Source organism: Prionailurus bengalensis, chromosome D4, assembly GCF_016509475.1.
Source record: "Prionailurus bengalensis isolate Pbe53 chromosome D4, Fcat_Pben_1.1_paternal_pri, whole genome shotgun sequence".
In the NCBI taxonomy this organism is placed as follows: domain Eukaryota; kingdom Metazoa; phylum Chordata; class Mammalia; order Carnivora; family Felidae; genus Prionailurus; species Prionailurus bengalensis.
The window spans coordinates 59299318-59323759 of record NC_057359.1 but is presented as its reverse complement, the minus strand read 5'-3'; the positions used below and the strand labels follow the sequence as shown (position 1 = coordinate 59323759).

At 42.2% G+C, this 24442-nt stretch overlaps 1 protein-coding gene across 4 annotated transcripts in view; it reads right to left on the bottom strand.

Annotated features, from left to right (window-relative positions):
• The window catches only part of FRMPD1 (FERM and PDZ domain containing 1), a 142614-nt gene that overhangs the window by 49863 nt on the left and 68309 nt on the right, over window positions 1-24442 (bottom strand). Inside the window, exon 1 of one of the 4 annotated variants that reach the window (XM_043565630.1) lies at window positions 22630-23313. The exons of 2 other annotated variants lie outside the window; for them this stretch is intronic. The gene's annotated coding sequence lies outside the window, so the exon portion shown is untranslated. Of the gene's footprint in view, window positions 1-22629; window positions 23314-24442 lie in introns of those variants that run through there. One more of the 4 variants, XM_043565626.1, reaches the window with a different exon arrangement.

Below are 24442 nucleotides of genomic sequence, written 5' to 3'. Positions count from 1 at the left end.
AAATTAATTTCACAACCCAATAAATAACCACACAAAAGGAAACATGACATTGGGAAATAAGTATGGATAGAGAGAAAATAAAAATGAATTATAAGAGATTATGTTAACACTACACAAATACATTTTAAAACCTTGATGACACCGATGGTTTTCAAGGAAAATATAAATGATATAATATGACCCTGTAAGAAACAGAAAATCTAAAAAGACAATTACCATAGAACATAAAGTTGATAAAGAGATACCCCTACAAAAAAGTCCCTGGCATAGAGAGATTCAAAGGTGAGTTCTTACAAATCTTTAAGATGTACCTCACCCTGATAAATTGTTTTATTTTAAATATAAACTTTTTATTTTGGAATAACTTTAGATATATAAAAAGGTTGCAGAGATACTATAGGGAGTTCCTATATACCCTTCACTCAGCTTCCTTTAATGTTAACATCTGACAGAGTCATTGTATCTTTGTCAAAATTAACACTGGTCCAATAATATTAACTAAACTCTAGACTTTATTCAGATTTCACCAGTTTTTCCACAAATGTTCCTTTTCTGTTTCAGGATCCAATCCTGGATACCATGTTACTTTTAACCATTCTTAGTTTATTTTCCCCCAAATTTCCCCAAATGCTGTTTTAGCTGTTCTAGACTATAAAAAAGGAAAGCTCCCAAAATTTTTTTGAGCAGTCAGTATAACATTGACATCAATTCTGATAAAACAGGACAAATAAAGTAAAAGTACAATCTCTCTTGTGAATACCAAAGTGAATATCATAAATAAAATGTCAGCAAGAAGAATCTATCGGCAATCAGCAGAGTAACAGCAGTATCTATCCCAGAAGTGCACTGGCAAGGCACACAAAGATGTAAGAAGGACACCCAACTTGACCACTTTGAAAGTGAGAAATATATGTACTTTTCAGTTAAATGGCAGGCAAATACAAATTAGTGGACAAAAAACAGCTGCAAACAAAAATAAATTCCACTTAGATCAAGGGATATGTCGGTCTAGTTTTATTCTACAATAGGAACATCAGACCTGAATGCTGTCTTTAGTTCTAGGCAGCTTGCTTTTTTTAAATTGTAAAAGAGAGGGTAGATTTCTGGCTAAATATGGTGAATTGAAACTATGTCTTAATCTCTTCTCTTCTCTCATAAATTACAGCAAAGGACTATAAAGGCAATTAAACCTATAGAATAAGAGAGAGGATGGTACATGAGAGATATAGACAATGTTGGGAAGATAGAAACTGTTTGGAGGAGAGGTAACTGAGCAGACAAAAGGAAACAGAAACCTATGTGCTTTCATGGATTCTGATGAAAAATGAGCTGAGTTTTCCTAAGATGGCTCAAGAATTAGAGGTAGCAGGCATGGGAGAAGGCAGGGATAAAGCATAGGGCTGGAAATATGGAAATGAATTTTTATAAGGAGCAATTTTACTCACAGGTCCCAGCCCATTCCCTTTGCCCACTGAGACAAGCACTCCTTCTTCACCTTACTGGAGACAAGAGTCTTATTCTCTGGAGAAATCAAACCAGAGAGCCTCCAGACTTAGGGAGACCAGGCCCAATAGAGACTGCAGGATTGAAAAAATAAAAGGATTAAAACTCTTCTTACTGAATGACAAGACATTCTGCCTCTTCCTTTGCCCCGCTCCCCAAATACTGGCAGCTAGGACTCTACATCCCAAGCAAGAGACTAGAGAATCTTTTTTTTTGGAGAATTAAAAAGAACCATAGAAAAGAACTTTAGGGGGCGCCTGGGTGGCGCAGTCGGTTAAGCGTCCGACTTCAGCCAGGTCACGATCTCGCGGTCCGTGAGTTCGAGCCCCGCATCAGGCTCTGGGCTGATGGCTCGGAGCCTGGAGCCTGTTTCCGATTCTGTGTCTCTCTCTCTCTCTGCCCCTCCCCCATTCATGCTCTGTCTCTCTCTGTCCCAAAAATAAATAAAAAACGTTGAAAAAAAAAATTAAAAAAAAAAAAAAAAAGAAAAGAACTTTAGATGATGATACTTCTGGCAACTTGATGCCTGATCATCATGCATTGAAACCTGTTAATTCAGTGAGCCCCACAAATCATACAAAGTTTCTTACACATGAATGGATATTTGAGAAAAGCCTACATTATGAAAAAATATCAAACAGAAAAACCTAGAAGAAACAGAGACAATGCAGGAAACAGAAGGAAAAAAATCATAGAGCCTTAAAATATTACATCCATGAAACAAGAAGAGGATTGTCTTGGAAAAAGAGAGCAGAGAATGAGAACACTTGAAAATTAAAAATAATATAGGCAGAATTTAAAAGTTCAATTAAAAAGTTGAGAATCGTGCTCGCTTCGGCAGCACATATACTAAAAAGTTGAGAATATCAGTGAAGTCAATGAATTATTATAGAAAAGAGTAACCACAAGCCAAAGACAGGGAAAACAGAGAAACTTAGAAATGTATAGTATCAATCCAGGAGTCCTATATTTATCTAAGAGGAAATCCAGAAGGAGAGAACAAAGGAAATGGAGATAAGAAAATTATAAAATAATTCAATAAAGTTTCCCTGAAAAACCTAAGTTTCCAGATTATCTACTAAGTGCCCAGCATAATAAGTGAAAAAAAAAGACCCATATCAAGAAATAACACTGTAAAATTTCAGAAACTAAAAGAAGAGAATATCTTCAAAACTTCCAGAGAAAAAGATAGATGGCACACAAACAATTGAGAATAAAAATGGCATTAGACTTCTCAGTAACAACAATGGAAGCCTGAAGACATTGAAGCCATTTTTTCAAATTTCTGAAGAAAAATTGCTTCAATTTAGAATTCTATACCCAGCCAAACTACCAATCAAATAGTAGACACATTTTCATACGTTCACATCTCAGACAATTTACCTCTCTTATACCCTTTCTCAGGATGAGCATAGAGGATGTGCTCCAGCAAAAGAAGGAAGTAAATAAGGAAATGGGATCCAGGAAATTGGGGATGAAATACAAACAGGAGGCAAAGGGAACATCCAGGATAACTATGAAGGGATGTACTATGGTAGTCCCTATACATGAGACCTATAAAGAGCAACCTTACAGATTGGTGCATGAAGACCAAGGTCTTAGGAAGAAAAGATGAATATAGATTATCTTATGTGTTTCTTCAGAAAAATTCACTGAGAAGCTGTTGGAGGGTATGAAAAGAATTAGCAATAGGTACATGGAAAACTAAGCAAATAAAAAACAGGAAATTCTGAAATACAAGAAAAACAAACGGTTGTATGGTTAAGGTAACCAAATTTTAGTTCATTACTTGGCTCAGAAATGAACAATATTTACATCGTCATAATAATGTAAACACTGAAAAATGATTCCTCAAAAACAGCTTATATGATTTGGGGAGGCTATGGTGAAGGGGAGCTGATGTAGTGGTATAAGAGCTAAAACCTCATTAACCACAATAATTAAATAATCTCTAAAATTAATAAATTATGCAATAGTAATGCAAGCATACTTCTCAGAAACATGGAGGGGAAAAAAAGCAGAGGATATAACTAGAAGAGTTGAAAGAGGTTGCCTCTAAGAAAAGTAACTAGATGCTAAGGAAGAGTGGGGCAGGGACTGTTGATTTCTATTATAAACCCTTAGTACTATTTTCTTTTTTTTAACTATTTAGCTATTGTTAATTATGTTAGCTAAATTTTAAAAACTGAATATATGCATATAGTAAAATACACAGAAAAATATAATGAAAATAAAATCACCTGTAATCATACATCCCAGAGTTATCAACTGTTAATTTTCTTTTTTTATGCTTATACATGCTGTTTTTATTAAAATGAGATATTATAATTTTCCCACTTAATATTTCATGAATATCATTCCATATTAATATTTAAGCATTTACATCATCATCATTTTAAATTGCTTTATAGTGTTATTTTCTCTGGCCATATCACAATTTATTCAGTAAATCTATCATTGGACATTTGTGTTATTTCCAATTTTTCAGTATTACAAAAGCTTTACAACGAACATCCCCATTTATGGTAAATGGCTACTTCCCAGATAGTTTCTTGGGATAAATTCCTCAAAGTGAAATTAATGAATTTAAGCGTATGTCATTTTTAAGAATTTGGATGTGTATTGTCAAATTGCTTCCAAGAAGGTACCAGTTTTCACTCCCTGATAGATTTCATGAATACTGAATATTCCCATTTAAAAAAATGTTTTGTTTTGTTTTGTTTTTTAATTTTTTTTTCAACGTTTATTTATTTTTGGGAGAGAGACAGAGCATGAACAGGGGAGGGGCAGAGAGAGAGGGAGACACAGAATCGGAAACAGGCTCCAGGCTCTGAGCCATCAGCCCAGAGCCCGACGCGGGGCTCGAACTCCCGGACCGCGAGAACGTGACCTGGCTGAAGTCGGACGCTTAACCGACTGCACCACCCAGGCGCCCCAAAAAATGTTTTTTTAATGTTGATTTATTTTTGAGAGAGTGGGGGGGGAGGAGGGGGCAGAGAGAGAGGTAAATATAGAATCCAAAGCAGGTTCCAGGTTCTGAGCTGTCAGCACAGAGCCTGATGTGGGGCTTGAACCCACGAACTGTGAGATTATGACCTGAGCCGAAGTCAGACGCTTAACCCACAGAGCCACCCAGGCACCCCTGAATATTCTAATATTTGCTAATAGGATGGAAAGTAGCATCTAAAAATTGGTGGAAATATATATTTCTTGAAAATATAGAAAAAAAGTAAATGTACACATAATTCCATCATATATAAAAATTATATGAAGTATTTGGTGGGTATTTGCACCAACTTGGCCCTAAATTTATACCAATCTCTATTACATATATTAAAATGTATAGTCCACAAAAATAGAATCACTCTACAGTCAGCCTGCATTTTTGTAACCAGTGACTATATCATGGACATCTTTCCATATCAGAGCTCATAATAGTTTTTATTTAAAGTTATATGATTACTAGTATATCTGAACATTTTTCATGAGCTATGGCCACTTATATTTCCTTTTTGTTACTTTCTTATTTTTCCTTTTTTTCCCCTACTGGAATGCTTGCTTCCTTGCTGTTGTAAAAGCTCTTTTATAATAAGGATTGTTGAATGTCCCTTTCCCAAGAATACAAAATCACATCATATTTCTGTGAGACTTACCATGGAGGGTCAAGAATGCAGGTTCCAATGTCTGACACACAGAGAGACTAATCAGAAAGAACAGAAGAATAAACATCCAGCAAGGCCCACAGGATATTGTTTTCAAATATCAATTGCCTCAGTCAGGCCCTTAACAGGAGTGAGTCAGCTGACAACTTTAGGATATGGGTATTAACTCCGTTTGTCTTTTTTCCTGATCATCACACTTTCAGCGTCTTTCTATAAAGGTCTAGGATGGTAAGAAGACTTAAAACCAAGTCATGTGAAGACTCATTGAAAAAAAAAAAAAACCAGAGAATATTTATTTGACAAAGATTTGGAGGAGGCCTGTCTGATCATGGATCACAAACCACCAAAAGGCCACCATATAGAAATAACTGCATGGATGCAGGAGGGACATTGCAGTGGAATACAGGGACAAGATGACCTCTGGCTCCTCCCACTCATGCACCTTGAGGTCTGAACCGATCCAGAAACCAGGCAAGATGATATGTGTTTATGCTCTGTCTTGAAATTCAAAGACCCAATCACCTAGAGCAGCTGGAGATCCTAAAGAAACCACAGCACTAGAAGATAAAAAAAAAAATCTCTGATATCTCTGTTGTTTCAGTCTCCAAATGACTGCAGAAATGTCAGGATCTCAGACATATCCAAAAGGACACATCCAAAAGCTTTTCTATTCCTTTTGAAGGTCATCAAATTGCAATGACTACTTATAGAATTGTTATGAAACTGCTGCCAAATAGAATTTAGCTAATTGATTCAAATAAACATATATGGCTATAATGATAAGAATTCACTTGCATTATATATCTGGACTGTGGATAAGGTACATGCTTTCATCCAGGGATTGCTGAAGACCAAAGAAATGGCAATGTCAACCAAGCCATTAAAAGTGCTCCCTGGGGGCGCCTGGGTGGCGCAGTCGGTTAAGTGTCCGACTTCAGCCAGGTCACGATCTTGCGGTCTGTGAGTTCGAGCCCCGCGTTGGGCTCTGGGCTGATGGCTCAGAGCCTGGAGCCTGTTTCCAATTCTGTGTCTCCCTCTCTCTCTGCCCCTCCCCTGTTCATGCTCTGTCTCTCTCTGTCCCAAAAATAAATAAACATTGAAAAAAAAATTTAAAAAAAAAAGTGCTCCCTGATTCAGCAAGGTCTAAGCAGGAGAGTTTAAAGTCAAGAAAATGACCTACTAATGGTTTTAATATTAGCCTCTGGATTGCTGGGCTAATGGAAGAAAGAGCCCAGATAATCTCCAAACATTTGAATCTTTTCTGCAATCCCACTGCCAAGAAGTCATCTGGCCTCTAATTGTTCTGTCATTCACTGTTGGACCCATCTTATTGCTAGAAAGTTTCTTTACTTAAAGCTGAATTCCACCTCACGAGAGCTTCAGTCCTCAGTAGCAGTATGGCCACCCCTCCCCAACCCTCCCCATCATCTAGCATAAATAAGCCCCTTTTTCTATACATAAACCTTTCCTGATTTGAACATAGCAATTTTGTTGCAATATTCAAGTCTCCTCTGCCCCAGAATAAACGTCCCCAGTTCCTTCCACAGTTCTTTATATGACAGGATCCTTTTAGATCACCCTCCTCTGGGCACACAACCAATTTGACAAAATCCTATAAAGGGGCATGAATCCCCAGACTGAGTACACTTCTGGTTGTCTGGAACAAAGTAACATGAAAAGGTAAACTCTCTCAAAATATTTTGCAAATGGAAAAGAAGACTAAATACACCAGGTAGACAAGCTATCTTAAAAGCACCGGACAATTAAGGATATAAATCCTTCAAAAGGGATAGGAGAGGTTATAGTAAAGACCTTCAAGCAACTAGTACCAGCTATTGAGAAATGAAAATTACCAAAAATCAGCAAAGGATAGAAGAGAAACTGAAGAGCCCAAAATCACTTACACTAAATCGAAATTTTAAATTTTTTTTTTTAACGTTTATTTATTTTTGGGACAGAGAGAGACAGAGCATGAACGGGGGAGGGGCAGAGAGAGACGGAGACACAGAATCGGAAACAGGCTCCAGGCTCTGAGCCATCAGCCCAGAGCCCGACGCGGGGCTCGAACTCACGGAGCGCGAGATCGTGACCTGGCTGAAGTCGGACGCTTAACCGACTGCGCCACCCAGGCGCCCCTAAATCGAAATTTTAAAATAAAACTGGATAGCAATTCAAGTGAAGCTATCAGATGTTGAATCAGATTGAGGATATTCAACTCACAATAGAGACTGGCAGAGAAAAGAGAATAGGAATGCACAAAATTGAAATCAAAGAGTCAAAGGTAAATTTCTTGAGCTGAAAAATACGTCTCAAATATCAAAAGCACAAAAAGCAACATGCCTTGAGGAAGGCTCCTTACGCAGCAAGTGAAGTTCTTAAACTTCAAAGATTAAAGAAGCATCTTTCAAACCTGTTTTAAAAGAGGAAAAGAAGATCATCACTTGCAAAAGAAAGGATTAGGCTCATATGTTTTGCAGCATATTATTTAGGTATAGACTCAAGTTTGTTCTTTTTCTCTCTGGGGAATACAAAAGCTTTACAAGTGATATTTGAAACTCTGTTCTTGAAAGACATCCCGAGGAGTCCTTCTGTGATTTTTTTTTTAACCTGCTAGTGAAGGTCTTTTGTCAGCTTCGTGTTTTGTTTTTGCTTTCACTATTTCCTCTCTCCTCTTATTACGCTGTCAGCAACTTGAGCATGGAGACCATGTCTTATCTCTATTTATTTCTCCCAGGATCTGTCACATAGGCTCAACAAATGTTTGTTGAATGAGAGAATGAACAAAACTAAAATAAAAGCAGAAATAAACTGGAAAATTAGAATAAAATTTCACTTAATAGAGACAACGTTAATGTGGGTTAAAAAGTGACAAAGACTGACAAAACCAGCAAAACAAGGGTACAAATTATAACAAAATGAGAAATGATCAAAGACAGATAAACATTACAGAAAAAATACTAGACAGTGCTATACATGTTATGCACAAGGAATTTAGATAAGTAAATATGGGTGGCTTTGGAGGATATATTAGGAATGTATCTTTCTAGAGTCTTCCTGGTAAGTCCTTCAATTTTCCTGAGGGGTAGATTCCTGGATAACAAGGTCAGTCTCACAGAATGATACCTTTCAAGATTTCCACATCAAACCTTTAGTATATAAGTGCATTCTTATCTATCAAGGGATTTTCCTAAACCAGTTCCTTGGGCACAGTGGAAGACATGCTTTCCATATAGGGTCTTAACAGGAAAAGACTCTAAGACCCACGTGGGAAAATAAAAATCTGATGTTCAGCAGTGAAACACCCGGGAACTCAAGAGACCAAGGGGTTGATGTTGATTTTTCCTGGATGGATGAAGATACTATTTTTTTTTTTAATCCAATTCAGGGGCGCCTGGGTGTCTCAGTCAGTTAAGCAACCAACTCTTGGTTTTCAGCTCAGGTCATGATCTCACAGTTTGTGAGTTTGAGCCCCACGTTGGGCTCTGCACTGGCAACACAGAGCCTGCTTGGGATCCCCTCTCTCTCTCTCCCTCTCTCTCTCTGCCCCTCCCCAACTTATGCTGTCTCTGTCTCTCTCAAAATAAATAAGTAAATTCTTTTTTAAAAATCCAGTTCAGGAAACACCCATTTACTGAAAAAACACCCAGTGCAGGTGACCATATATGAGAGATGAATGAAACGTAGCCTCCACTTCAGGGAAGGGTCAGCCCCTTTCTTCTCTCTGACTGGTGGTGGGAGGTACCTGGCAGAGTGGTCAGCGTATTTGGCTCATTTATTCTATGGTTTCCACAAGGCTGATCAACTCCAGGAAACAGACAATTTAATATCTTCACCCCTAAAAGCAAAGAACCTGAACTAAAAATATGAAATAAAAATTCCAAGTAAATCTATACCGGCAGAAGAAATTTAGAAGGCATTTAAAAAAAAAAAATCTGAAAAAAGTACCCTACATAGAATTTGATGTGTTTTCATGTCTATAAGGAATTATTTCAAACTCTCCCCAAAATTAATAGAAAATATTCATCAACAGAGGAAATGATAGCAGTCTATCAAGTTCTTCTAATAATGCAAAGATAGCCCTGAATTTAAAATCTGACAAAGCTTCACTAAAAAGGGACGTAGGTCAATCTTACTCATGAAATACTCAAAAAACTCCTAAATAAGATAATAGGCAGAAAACGTTGATAACGTTAAGCTGGGAGAAGGGCATGTAAAGTTCATTTTACTGTTCTCTCTACTTTGGGATAAAGAATTCTTAATATGCTTGCTTTTTTAATTAAAACAAAATTACCTCCAGCAAAATCCACATTATAAGGATAATATATCATAATCAAGCTGGTTATCCTAAGAAAGAACATCTCAATATAAGGAAAATTATTAATATATGTTATCTCATAAAAAAAATAATAAAGTCAATGATCATAAGATGCTGGAAACTAATCTTGTTTGATTTTTACAACCAGGCAATTCGATATTATTTTAGAAAGAAAAATAGACGCATTCCACTTAAAAGAGAAAATAAAATTATGACGTTCATTACAACATTGGAGTTGCTAGTCAGTGCAATGCAACATGAAAGAGAAGTGACAGATAAATACAGCAAAGGCACTTAAACCATCAGTGCCTATAGTTGGCATGATTGCACATGGGACTCAATTTGAAAATACCGGAGATAAATAACCTGAGCAAACTGTTCAGTTGTGAAGATGTAGGAGAATTTATGAACAATCATAAATGTTGGAATGGACTATATGTGTAAAAGGAAGCTGGACTTGTTCTGAATGGCTCTAACCAACAAGTCATCAAAGTTCAAGAAGACAGATTTCAGCTCAATGTAAAGAACTTTTCTATTTTTTAAAGGAAATTTTAAAAACATACACAAAAGTAGACACAACAGTGTCATGAATCTCCATGAACCCATGGAATCAGCCTTAACTTTTATCTATTTTGCCCATCTTGAAAAGAATTTTTCATAATCAGAGCTATCAAAATGGTACTGGGCTGCCTTAAAGGAGAAAAAGCTTTTCATCACCAAGGTGTGCAAGAACTACAAAAGATATTAGCAGATCAGGGATCCTACAGGGAACAGTCAAAACTGGATAGGAACTAACTCCACATGTGCCTTCCAAGAGCCTATGATTTAGGTGAGATGAATCCAGGTTGTGAGTTTGTCTGGGCCAGGTTATAAACAATCTAACCCCTGAAACCAATATTACACTATATGTTAACTAACTAGAATTTAAATATAAACTTGAAACATAAAAAAAAGATAATTATATACTCTCAAAAAATTTAAAGCAGGGTTTTTTCTCTTAGTCATCTTAGTACATCCAACTCGCAACATAAATATTTAATAAATTCAATAAATGTTTGTTAAATAAATGACAGATGAATGGAACACAAAATGGGATGGTGGCACTTCCACACGACAGTAATAAACAGAAAAATAAATAAAATATAAACCTTCTTACAACAACTAATCTCCAATATACCAAAGGCCCAAGGATATAAGCCAACTGTTGAGGTGATAAAATTAAAAAGCATAAGAAACCAAAATGCCTGGCAAATACCCAGCCACTGGAATAATGAGAGAAATAAATGACCAAACTAGCATTTACTCTTAAACCTACATAAAGTGCTAAAACTTCTCAATCTTCCTCCTTTGACTCCTGTGACATGGGCTCCATTTCCTTCAGCCTCTCAGAATACATACACCTACTCAGTCTTCTCAGCAAACTCCTCTTCTGTCCATCATCTAATCCTTGGTTTGGGTTTTCAGCTCCCTTATCATCCAAATAAATGATACCTATTATTTCTCGGCCATTGGTTCCCAAACTTCACCACATAGTAAAATCACACAGGGAGCTTTTAACAACCCCAGGTCACACCCTAGAAAATTAAATCAAAATGTTTGAGGGTGCAAGCCAGACAGTGGTAGGGTTTTTTTTTTATTTTTATTTTTTAATGTTTATTTATTTTTGAGAGAGACAGAATGTGAGTGGGTTGGGACAGAGAGAGAGGGAGACACAGAATCTGAAACAGGCTCCAGGCTCTGAGCTGTCAGCACAGAGCCCAATGCAGGGCTTGAACTCACAAGCTGTGAGATCATGACCTGAGCTGAAGTTGGACGCTCAACCGACTGAGCCACCCAGGCGCCCCAAGACAGTGGTAGTTTTTAAAGACAACCCCTATCCCAGTGATTCCAGTATACAGTAAAGTTTGAGACTTATTGCTCTAGACACTCCCCATAAGCGATATCATTTACTCACATGGTTTCGAGCTGCTCTGAGAGCCATCTGCCTTTCTAGGATCTCTACCAAGATGTCCCATAAGCAGTGGAGCCAGTTATACCTAAAACAGAATTCACCATCTTTCTTTGCTCTACTCTTCAAATCCCCTCCTCCAAATGGAATATCTTGTTGAGGAGACTACCATTAAATTTTCTAACTGCCCACACCAAAAATTTGGGAATCATTCTTGACTTACCCTGTTTCATGCCCCACATTGATCCAGTGCCCAAGTTTTATTGACTTTGCTTCCAGTTATCTTTCCTTTATTTCTTCCTTCCTTCCTTTCTTTCTTTTTTTTTTTTTTTTAGAGAGATATCGAGACTGAGCACACAAGCAAGGGAGAGGGATAAAGAGAGAACCTGAAGCAGACTCCATGCTCAGCACGGAGCCCAAAGTGGGGCCCCATCCCACGACCCTGGGATCGTAACCTAGGCTGAAATCAAGAGACAGATGCTTAACTGACTGAGCCACCCAGGTGCCCCTGCTTCTGGTTGTCTTAATCTCTCACTTCCTCTCCTTTCTTGGATTGGGACTTATTATAATAACCTCCTGGCCAGTCCCTACTTCTAGTTTCACCCTCCATCAATCTGCCCTCTATATGGCTACCAAAGTGATACAACATGTCATTCTAATCACATGACTCATTTTCAAACTATATTAATACATTATTATAGTTAATTAATATATTAACTATAATTAATATATTTCAAATATATTAACTATACAAACTGCTATGAACCAGGCACTGGGCTAAGCAATTTGTATGCATTATCTTATTTAACGCTTATTACAGTCTTCATTACAGAAAGGAAACTGAGGCATGAAGCAATTAATCTGGCCACGAGCACATGGTAAGGAAGTGACGTAACTGGAATTCCAAATCAGATTATTTTGCTTGTTTCTGGAACTGGACTCAATGATTCCAGCCTCCTTCGTCCCTCCTGGCCTCAGGATGCATCAAGTCTTCTGTGATCTGGCCCCTGCCCACCTGTCTGTCTCATCTCCCTCACACCATAACCTCCAGCAGAACTGAATTACCCCTTGTTCTACAGACAGACTCTAATTTCTCACACCCTCATGATGCCCACAGATGCTGTCTCTTCTGCTTTGTCCACACCCCCTGCCCATCACTCACCAAAGTCCTACTCACACATCAATGAATGGCCGTGGTGGTACCCTGGACTAGCACAGAACACTTCCCTCTCAGCTTGTTTTCTCATCTGTAAAACCAATTACAACGATCCTTGCCCAGCTGTGTTTCAGGGTTGGTTTAAGGCTTACATCCTATTACTTATGACAATTCTTTGAGAACTATAAAGTCCTATGCAAATGTTACCTCTTTTTCTGAGGTAGTGTGAGCTCAGCTCTATCACCAAATTTGTCGGAGGCAAAAGTTGGAAGTATAAGAAGTTTATCTCTGCCATAAGAAGGAGTGAAGGACTGACACATGTTACAACATGGATGAACCTTGAAAACCCTGAAAAGTGAAATAAGCCAGACACAAAAGGCCACATATTGTATGATTTCATTTACATGAAATGTCCAGAATAGGTAAATCCATACATGAAGAAAACTTATTAGTGATTTCCAGAGGCTGTGGGGAAGGGAAAAGGAGAATGGACTACTAATGGGTAAAGGGTGTTTTGGGGGACGATAAGAATGTTCTAGAATTAGACCTTGGAATGGTCTAATGGCCTCTGCCATCTCACCTTGCACCAGGTGTAAAGGAGACATAGGAGGTGGCCCATAAGAAAGTACCCTAGGTCATCCTCACCCCAGAGTAGCAGTCCCCAAATGACAGTTGACCTCAAACTGCCCTCATGGCCCTTGCTATGTCAGCAAATATCCAGATTACCACACCTGCCACATACACCATCTGTGTAAAAAGGATTCTGGGGTATGGTACCCACTATGTAGCTTCATCCTAAGTGATAATATTCATTAAATCATAGGTCTGATCGTGCCAGACATGGCTTTTTTCATGGCATACATTAAAATAAATACACCACTACTTAAAAATGTTCATTCACATATCACCAAAACCCATCCTGGGTGCCATGTGGCACAAAGACAAGTCTTTGGGAAACACAGGGTCAGGACACTGTCATGCTACTCTGATTTCACATGTGCCGAACAGGATTAGACATCTCTTAGGGAGGACACAGCTTCTTCTCTGGCTCAATACAGATGGCCTCCGCATGGCCCTCTGGGAGCTGCAGAGCGGCAAGAGGAACAACCTGCACCAATAGGGACCAGGCTGTCCCTTCCTCTTGCCAGTGATATGAGGGCACGGACACCCAGGCCACTCCACGCAGAAGACTGCAAACTGGTCACACAAGTTATCTACTTTATCAGATGGACAGTGAGCCCTGGAAAGGATGTGGGAAAGGTCAGACACTCACAATAACACTATCTTCAAGGCCTCACTCCATCACAGCTATGTTTAGAGGAGCCCTGTAAGCAGCCTCAGAGGCAGATGGCAAATGTCACTGTTGAGTCAGTTGCGGCTTCTGAGCCCCTTGTTTCCACCTTGGACAGGAACACAGCACTGGATAGGGGCACAGAAGCCCTGCAATCAGATTCCTGCTCTGCTACCAGCAGGACACGTGACCCAAGTCATGTCCCTTCCCTCTCTGAGTCCCAATTTCCTACCTGTAAAGTTAAGGGGTTAAGCATGGATGCATCTTGAAAACACTGTGCTAAAGTGAAAGTGGCCAGTCACCAAAGACTACACATTATATGATTCTGGTCATCAGGAAGTCAAGAATAGGTAAATCTACAGTGGGAGACAGTCATTAATGTTTGCTTAGGCTGGAAGGATTGGAGGATAGAGTTGCATAATAAAATAGACAACACTGACTACCCTCACGAAGTTTTTACTTCCAGGTGAGGCTTTCCACAGGCAAGAAATGATATAAACATAACAAAGGAAATTGACAAAGAATGTTATAAAGGATAAGTACCAGGGAGAAAAAAAAGAATCAGATGACCAGTGCATGGGGTTGCAAGTCTGGAGTCAGGCTGACGTTCATTCACTTGGAGATTCCATCATGGGCTCTCCCACTCCTATTTCCAGAGGGCCAAAGAGTTCCCCTCTTTCTCTCCAATTCTCTAAGTCAAACCACTAGTCAAGCACCCTGCTATGACACACCTGGACAAACATCGCCATGGCTCCTGCTTCCCTTTCTACCTCTGACACCACGCTCACATTCACACATTCATTCAAGGAATGCTTACTAATCAACTAATCATCATGCCAGAAACAAGGGCTGAGGGGGACATGGAGACCAACAAGCACGATGCTCACCGGCATGGAGTCTGCAATTCACCAAGGGAATCAGTGATATGAACCCCTACTTGTAATTCAGAGCAGAATGGTAGAAGCCATCCGCTGGAGACAAGGGTTTTGCACCATCATCTACAGTCTCCAAAGCACTTCATGGGCATAGGTGATCGCATTTGGTGGTCACATCTTGATCCTCCTTCTTGCATGCTTTGACAATGCTGCTGGGCTCAAGGCTCACGGCTCTTCCCCACTGACCTCTCACGTCAAGAGCACAGGCCCTGACGTGTCCTGGAATCCAATTCCAACTCTTACCACCATGTGCTAACCACACATCTGTGGACAAGGACTATAGCCTCCCTGAGCCTGTACTGTCATCTGTGAAGTGGGCTGACTTCCCCTACCTTCCAGTATATTAGATAATATACATGAAGTACTACCAGAACCCATGGCACACAGAAAGTCCTCAATAATAACAGCTACACTAATGTTGTTAATTTCAGGTTATCCTCTCTTTTTTTTTTTAAGTTTATTTATTTTGAGAGGGGAGAGGGCATACAGAGAATCCCAAGCAAGCTCCGCAGTCTCAGATGTGGGGCTTGAACTCACAAACCGTGAGATCATGACCTGAGCCAAAATCAAGAGTTGGATGCATAACCGACTGAGCCACCTGGACGACCCACAAGTTATTCTCTTGTCTATAATGTTACTTAACTGTTTCATCTGTGTCTTTTATATCTTCCTAACATAAATCCTAGACTGCATTTCTCCCCAGTTGCCCGTACTCCTAACTACTGGGTAATGAATTATTAAATAAATGAATCAATCAAGTGGAACTTGGAATATCAGAGAGAGAAAAGGCACAAATAACTCTCTAGCTTCTGGTTTGGAGATGGTAGTCCTCTTCACCAAAGGGGGAAGCATGGGGAAAAGGGCAGGTTTGGGAGGAAAGATGGGTTTGGTTGGCAGATGCTGCATGTGAGGTATTGAGAAACATTCACAGATATGTCTAGTAGATGGTTGCAGCTGAAAATAAAAATTGGACAGTCCTCAGGTTGAGACCATGAGAATGAACAAATATCCTGAAAGGAGCTGCCTATCAAAATCACTGAGGTCCTTTAAATAACACCAATGCCCAAGCTCCACCTGCCCAAAGATACCGATTTAACTGCCCCAAGATGAGGCCTGGACAGGGTTTATTAAGAAAGCCCTTGGAATTGTAAAGTGCAGCTACAGTTGAGCACCACTAGGAAAGAATGAGCAGAAGGAAGGAAAGAATGAGCCCTGGGTGGGACTATCATTCCAGGGACTGGAGACACAAAGGAATCATGGGGAAAACTGAGAAGAAACAGTCAAAGAGGCCTGAGAGCAGCCTGAGGAGCTTGGAGAGGAGAAACGTTCAAAAGGGGGAATGAGAATAGTTTGGCAGCTCTTCAGTAAGTTAAACATAGAGTTGCCACTGACAAGCAATTCCACTCTTAGGTATATACACAAAATAGTTGAAAGCAGATGTTCAAACAGTAACTTGTACAGAGACGTTCACAGAAACACTATGTACAACAACCAAAAGATGTGAACAACCCAAAGGTTCATCAATGGATGAGTGGGTAAAAAAAATTGTGGTATATCCATACAACACAGTATTATTTGGTCATAAAAAAGAATGAAATACTGACACATTACAATACCGATGAACCTTAAAAATTTATGCTAAGTGAAAGAAGCCAGACACGGCAGGCAACATGACGTGCAATTCCATTTACATGAAATATCAAGATAAGTCCATGGAGACAGAAAGAGATTAGTGGTTGCCAGGGACTCAGGGAGGGTATTGGAATAGAGTGTTTCAGCTTAATGGGTATAGGGCTTCCTCTTGGGGTGATGAAAAAGTTCAAGAACTAAATAGTGGTCGGGGTTGCACAACACTGTGAATGTACTTGATGCCACTGAATTGTGCATTTTTAAGTGGTTTTTAAAAGGTACATTTTATGTGTATATGTTTTACCAAAACAATATGTGACCAACCCATGACAAAACAGCCAAAAGATCCACCCTGAAAGTGACCACAGATTTGTCGACTGGCACTTTCATGATAATACATACCCCCTGCTCCTGCACAGCTACAGAAGGATCCAGGGCTGGCCTCGAAGCCACTAAGGGCCTTTCAGTTCAGATGCCATCAGTTCCCAGGGTCTTTAGCCCCCTGACATTCAGTGTGAAGTGTTTTCTTCCCCATAGACTTTTGGTTTTTGCAAATGCCCTCATCTGTTAAGAAAAATTCTCTCGACAACCATCTGGACATAATTCAACAAAACTGCAGAACATAAACTCAAAGCCGAGACTTAGTTTTTACTTTACTATCAACTGATGCATCAAATGTCATTAACACGCCAACTAATTTTCAGTAGCTTCCGGGCATGTCTGAGACCACAGGCACCACCAACAAAACCCACAGCAAGAGCAGTGCTTGGGAAATTCAGTCCAAGGACTCCCGCAGCTGCTCAAAGGAAGCAGCTGGATTGGACTCCATGGTCTGTGCTGGGGAAGGAAGGCAGGACCCCCAATCCATCACGCTGGAAAACAGCGGCCACCGCCACTGCAGCACAGAAACGGAACGGCTTCCAGAGCCGGGCACAACACACTTCACAGGGCTCCGGCCTCAGTGACCTGGGACGTCAGGCTCTTTCCTGGCCACAGAGGTCTTGAGTCTTCCCTGAAAGTCCTCGTCCTCCCACAGACTCGGCACTGGCCATGGACTGCTGGCCCCGGTCTCTGCATTTTTCAAGTCTTGTCCCCGGATCTTCAGACTCCAGTCTGAAGGGTCTGCAACCGTCTCAAGTCAGGAGATTTGGTCCCAAATCAGTGCCCTTCATTCAAATCAAGCACCTCTGTCAGCTGGGCCTTGTGCTGGCCGCGGTAGAGGAGACTGAGGTTAATCAGACACGGTCCCCGCCCTGGGACAGTTCACACAGTGTGAGAGAGACAGCAAGGCGCATGGATAAATGACTGCCGGCCAGTCCAAGGCAGAGTGTGGGGCCCACAGGAAAGGGACATCTGAAATGCTCCAGAAAGTCTACGAAACGGCTCCTGCCAGCCAGTCGGGCCCCCGTGTGAGGGTTCAAACCGACGGACCTCCTGGCTGGCTTAATTAAGCCCCAGTTAGGCATTGTGCCCGGAAACCTCTCCTCCCTCCTGTAGAATAGCCCAGCTCACAGCACGACATGCAGGGAACCGGGTCAGCTGTCGGGGGATGGCAGCTGCGGGCAGTGGTGTCGACAACGGTCAACGACTGCCACCTCGGCTCAGACGTAGGTCACTGAAAACCGCGGGGCCCAGAAACCAGACATTCCGCCCTCAGGAAGCATTCTGCCTCCTGTCCCTGACCTCACAGAGAAGGGCCGGCTGGGGCCACCCCGCTCTGAAGGACACAGAAACCACCCTGGCCGGAGCTTTGCCTGAGGGGAGGAGGAGAAGCAGAGGCCGCAGACACTCGGTGTGGCACCATCTCTGAGGTCGGGGAACAAACAACAGACCCAGAGAATGGGTAAGTTACAGCTCATCCTCTTTCTGGAACCCTCGGAATATGCTAAGAAACCATCGAACATTCCAGGAAAGGCAGTTGGCTTAATGTAAGGCGTAAACCATAGGCGATAAAGCCATCTCTGCGCTCTGGGCACAAGTGTAAAGGGCCGCTGGGCACAGACAGGCAGGAGACTCAAAACAACAGGTCTGATCCGCCAGATACCGGGTTTAGGGAGTAAACTGAATTCATTTCTTTTTAAGTCCCCATTATTTCTGTCTGTGCACAACGACACCTGTGTTAGGATCAGAGAGACAGGCTCTGAGAAGAGAATCCAAGCTCTGAGGGATGGAGCACAGGCTCCCAGGGGGATGGCACGGTGGTGAGCCCCCGGCCACCAGCAGCCCTGCCCCTTGTCCCCCCACCACCCTCACTCCCCCCTGCACATCTGGAAAGTCTCAAAGGTCTGACCTCGGACTCCGTGTCTGCAGCTGGCAGAGGGCTCAGAGGTCTTGTCGGCTCTCCTGGGACAGACACGAAGCAGCTCACCTTGGGGCGTCCGTGGCAGGGACATCAGGAGCACCATGAACGTCCCACTGCCCCATCCCCCATCTTCCCAAGCCCGGAACCCGGGCATTGGAGAGTCTCTGTACCCTCCCTCCTAACCCAACCACTCTCAGCCTCTGCTACCGTGACCCCCAAACATCTCCCGTGTTTCCTCTTCCATCTCCACTGCCATCACACATGCTCAGGCTCTTATGTGGTCTCTTACATGGTCATGCAGCACCTGCTCTCCCTGCTTCATTCAGCCTTCTCTCCTGTCAATCCATTTCCACACCACATGGCCATTTTTCTAAGATGCAGATCTGACCTGGTCACTGCCCTGCATCAAACCCTATGATATAACCCCACAACTTTTAGGATAATTGGTTAGGGTCTGCAGTGTGAACTCTGGAGCAGTCCTCCTGGACTCATATCACTGCTCTGTCACTTACTAGATCTGTGACTATCAGGTTCCTTAACCACTTGGTGCCTCCGTTTCCCCACTGGTAAAATGTGGACAATAATAGTACCTGCCTCACAAGGTTGTTGTTAGGACTGAGTTAATGCATGTAAACTGCTTAGAACAGTGCCTGTAAATGGTAGCTACTATTTTCACAGATTTGTGCTTTTTACAGACCTTGGAGGCCCTCCCTGTTCAGGCCCTATGCAGCTGTGCAACCTCTTTGCTCTGCTATACCTCCCTCCCTCGGCCTCCCAGGGACTTCCAAAGACACTGACCCCCTTCCCTTTTGCTTTCGCCACTGAGCCTTTGCACACGCCACTGTCATTGCTGGGTTACGCTATTCCTCTCCTGGCTTGTCCGACTGTCCATAGTTTCCCTCTCTCAAAACTATATTTGATTATTTATTCATGGATATCTCCTGCTGTAATACAAGATCCATGTGAGCAGGGCCATGGGTGTCTGAGTCACCATGATTCTTCAGTGTTTAAAATAGTGCTAGCTAATGGTGCTAGCTAGTCAAAGCCCAGGCCCTAGGAAGACAGCCCTGCTGAAATGAATCAGAAGGAACAGGGTCTTCTCTATACATCAAATACTAGACATCACAGCACATCTATAAGTTCATGACATTCCAATTTGCTACAACTATTCCCACGAGAGCCACCACTGGAAGAAGGTAGATCCTTGACTTAGATTCAGGTGTTCTAACAAAGTAAGTCAGTGACTGAGAGGGAAAACAGCTTGGAGGAGAAAAAAGCAGCACGGAAGATCCACATTTCAGGTGCTTGATATTCAGATTTTATGTGACCTGACATTACCAGGTCATTCCTGAGTAAAATGAATACAGATCCATTTTGTTTAAAAGACAATGTTAGAAAAGAAAAACAAAGAAGGGAGGAGTTCTGGAAGTTTCCTATAAAGCCCTTCTGTTAAGCAATTTCCATTTTCTTGCAGATTCCTCGTTATAAAATTAGAACTGTGTTCCCCTGGACAATAATCTATGCCCGGGAAGCTTATTTCAAAACCCAATGACCACCATAAGAAAAGCAATTCCTTCCTAATTGAACATTAAGATGATTGGTCAATGTATCAACATACCACTGCAAAATAGTTACAAAATAAAAACAAAGCCTCCCCACCTCCCCTTCAATCTGCTTCCTACTCTGATGGCAGATTAATTTTACTAAAAGCACAGCCCTGCTCAAGCCTTGCCCTCATTCAAAACCCTTCAGTGGCTCCCCATTGCCTTCAGGATAAAGAACAAACTCCTAGCGGGTGTTTGAAGATCCTTCTCCTTTTGGCCCTGACCTACTTGTGTAGCCTCATTTCCTTCTAATCACCTTCAAATAACCCCTGGCCCAAACAAAATGCACTGAGAGTCCCTGCCACGCCTTTATCTTTTCCCCACTTCTGCCTAGAATGTTCTTTACTCCCTTCTACCCCCCACGTCAAAACCCTGCCTCCTTGTAAGACTCACTCAAATGCTACCTCCTCCATGAAGTCTTCTGTGATGTCCTCCTCCCTAATACATGCTGCCCACCATCTTCAGGCTTCCATAACCTTTTACTAGAGATGATTCTCATGTATTTATCACTGGCTGGCTTGTATTGTTATTTCTGCACATATTCTCTACTTCCTGATAAACTATAAACCCAAATACATTTTCCCCTCACATTTAACATATGTCATGCAAATAGAAAGTACTAAAATTTTGAATGAATCAAGTAACAAGCGGCAGAAAACAGTACAATATGGCTGGCAGCAACTGAATTTATCACTGCACTTAGAGAGGTAGCAAGTCTGGAAACGTGAGAACTCTATCCCAGTGGTTGGAACATTTTGTCTACAAACCTGTTTCTATCAAAATCCCCTATTTAGTCTCATTATTTATCCATTGACCTTTCACTCCTGCTGGATGTGTGTGTGTGTGTGTGTGTGTGTGTGTGTGTGTGTTGTGCAGAGGGGAGGAAGCAGAGTAGAGGAGGGGTATTATCATCAAAAACAGGCAGCAGCAACAGAGAAGCTCCTTCAGTGAAGACAGCTCAAAATCCACAGAAGCATCAAGTGTGTCCTCTACTGGCTGTCAAACACAAGGAGGGGGAGATTGAAGTCCTGCCGGGCAGTGGTTCCCACTCTACTGAGGACCGCAGAGCTTGTGAAAACCCAGGTGGGCCCCACGCCCAGAGTTTCTGTGCCTGTAGGTTGGGGTGGGGCTCAGATTTTGCATTTCTGACAAGCTCCAGGATATGCTGATAGGGACCATGCTTTAAGGATCCTCCATGTAGACGAACCAATGAATCAAGGGGTTCAAGGTGCAAGCATCAGCCCCTTGTATATGATACAAGTGTTTTTAAGGCTAGAAAATTCATCTTTGATCAGATTAAGGCACACGGAGAAACAACATCATATCATGGTTTTTCCTTCTCACTTGTAATTCAGAACCTAAATTCTAAATCCTACAGGGTAGACCAGAAAGTTACAGAGAAAGGAGTTAAGAGACCTAGGTTCGAGTCCTGATTGTGTCACCAGTTAGCTGGGTAACCAAAGACTCCTCACTACTCTTTCTGGACATCACTGCACAATTAGAACCACAGAGATACTCAACCTGAAAAATCTCCAGGGTCAGGTCTTACATCCCATGATCTCACAATTTTAAAAACCTGTTGGCAACTTAGTTCCAAAACTAAATATTATCCTATCTCTATATAAAATGCTTAAAGATACTGCAAATTGAAAACTGAAAACACAAGAAATAATTAACAGTTAAATTGGAGAAGAGCCCATAATAACTGCAATTATGAAGACTGAAAGAAACTTCACTTATATTTCACAAATAATAAGTGCTCAAGAATATACCATGGAAGTAGATTTTAAAATACACAGCAAATATACTACCGTTAGGAAATTACTCAGCCATAAAAAAGAATGAAATCTTGCCATTTGCAATGATACGGATGAAGCTAGAGAGTATAATGTAGTGAAATAAGTCAGAGAAAGACACATGCCATATGATTTCACTCGTATGTGTAATTTCAGAAACAAAACAAATGAGCAAAAGGAAAAAAAGAAATCAAGAAACAGACTCTTACATTATAGAGAACAAAATGATAGTTACCAGAGGGTGGGGGGGATGGGTTTAATAGGTGATGGGGATTAAGGAGTACACTTGTGGTGATGAGTACCGGGTGATGTATGGAAGTGTTGAATCACTATATTGGACACCTGAAACTAATATAATGTTGTAAACTAACTGGAATTAAAAACTTAACTTAAAAAAATGCTACAATTAAAAAGAAAAAAAAACAGCTCCCTTTCTGCAAGCCTTCTAGAGAAACCAGGACATGTTACAGAATGAGAGAGTAACTCACCAGTGGAGCAGAGCTGACGGGATTCATCCAAGGAGAGAAATCAGCCCCTCTTCCCCACGTTGGCACCTCCCCTCCATCCCAGGGGCACACTGCTCCTGGGCCGCCCAGCACACAGCTCTTTTTAAAGAGAAAAGGCCACCTTCCCAAGATTGTGGCCACAAGAATGTGAGGATCAAATGACCTTCCCCTAGCTCATCAATGAGCCCAAGGAAAGCTGATCGCCGGGCCATGTGGGCCCAGTCGCAGGGTCCCCCCGGGGCCTGGCGCCCACTTTCCTGCCACTCCGGGGCAGTTGCAACCATGCCCTCCGCGGGAGTCCGGCCTCTCCCCTTTCAGCACCACAGGCCCAGAAGTCATCCAGATGCCATCTCATCCTCCCCACCTCAGCCACTTGAACCAGCCGAGAGAGGAGACCCCACAGGCCCTCGATGGCAGCCCGCCTGCCACTGGGCCCGGGGCGACCGAGAACACGAGGCCCCAGGTCTCACGGGGCACCCATTCTGTGGCTGCGGGGCTGACTGGGCGCCTGCTCGCCCGCCCCCTTGTGCCCAGCTGACCCGGGTTAAAGTGAACCGCACGGCATTAAGTCGCTAAGCCTCCCGGGGAGGTAGGTCACCCTCAAACACATTATCCCCCCTCAACAGATGGGGAAATGACGCCACAGGAAGATTAAATAACCCACCGGCCTCACACAACCCGCCGCAGGTGGAGCACGAGGTGATCCCAGCCCTCGAGCCGGCTCAGGGGTCCAGAATGCTCCAGATAAAGCCCTCCCGGCCACGGGGACTTGCACCGCAGAGCCAAGAAAGAAAGAAGCAGAGGGCCCCTGCTGAAAGCCACTCCAAGTGTCCCTCTTTTCCCGTGTGTCCCCAGAACACTGTGTAAGAGGATGCTTTTCAACCACAAGCATGAGAGGGGCCGGAGTGTGAGTGCAGGTGCAGAGGACGGGCTCGTAGACAGCAAGGGCCCTTGGTGATTGGCCCCAGAAGGGCTCAGGCCGAGCCGGGTTCTGTCCATGGCCCCTCTGCACCCCATAGGGCTCTGCACGAACTGGTGGCCCTGGCCTGAAACCATGCCTGTTTCACTCCTTCCTTCGATGAGTACTTACATATCTAACGAGGGCAAGTCACTGAGAGACACACAGGATGAACTGGACCATCCTCCAATCAAGAGATGTCATCAAGTGTACGTAAATCACATAAATACAAGTGGGGATTAGTACAGGCACAGCAGGGGGGCTGGTACTGTTTGATGATGGGAGCTCATGTCCAGCTTGGCTACCGTTGGGGGATACAGGAGCAGGTGACCAGGCTATGTAGGGTGGGACAGTGACACCTGCAGGGGTGAGGAGAAGGGTATAGAAAGTGCAGGGAGATGACTCTGGCCTGCTCTGAAGACCTGGCTGAGGGGTGTGAGGGACCAAGGGCATGTCAAGTAGGGTTCAGGACTCAGGGTAGGAATGGCAGGTGGAAACCCTATCACCAAAGGCTTTAAGTGTGGGACTAAGGAGATTAAACTTCCCTCCTGACCACAGTGCTCAGCACGGCACCTTGCTCACAGTAGGCACTCATTACCGTTAAGGAGCAAATGCAGGAAGGCAATTTCATTTATGACAAATATACGACAACTGTAAAAGAATATGCCACAAAAATTGCCTCGATTCTTTTGATCAGGTAATATCTGGTCAAAACAACTCCTCAGTTTAGTTTAACTATAAAATATTTGCTACATTCTGCCCCAAATGGAGACCATAAGACTTGCCATCAGCTTCTCACCCAAGAACACTGTGAAAATTAATGATGAGGTAATGTCT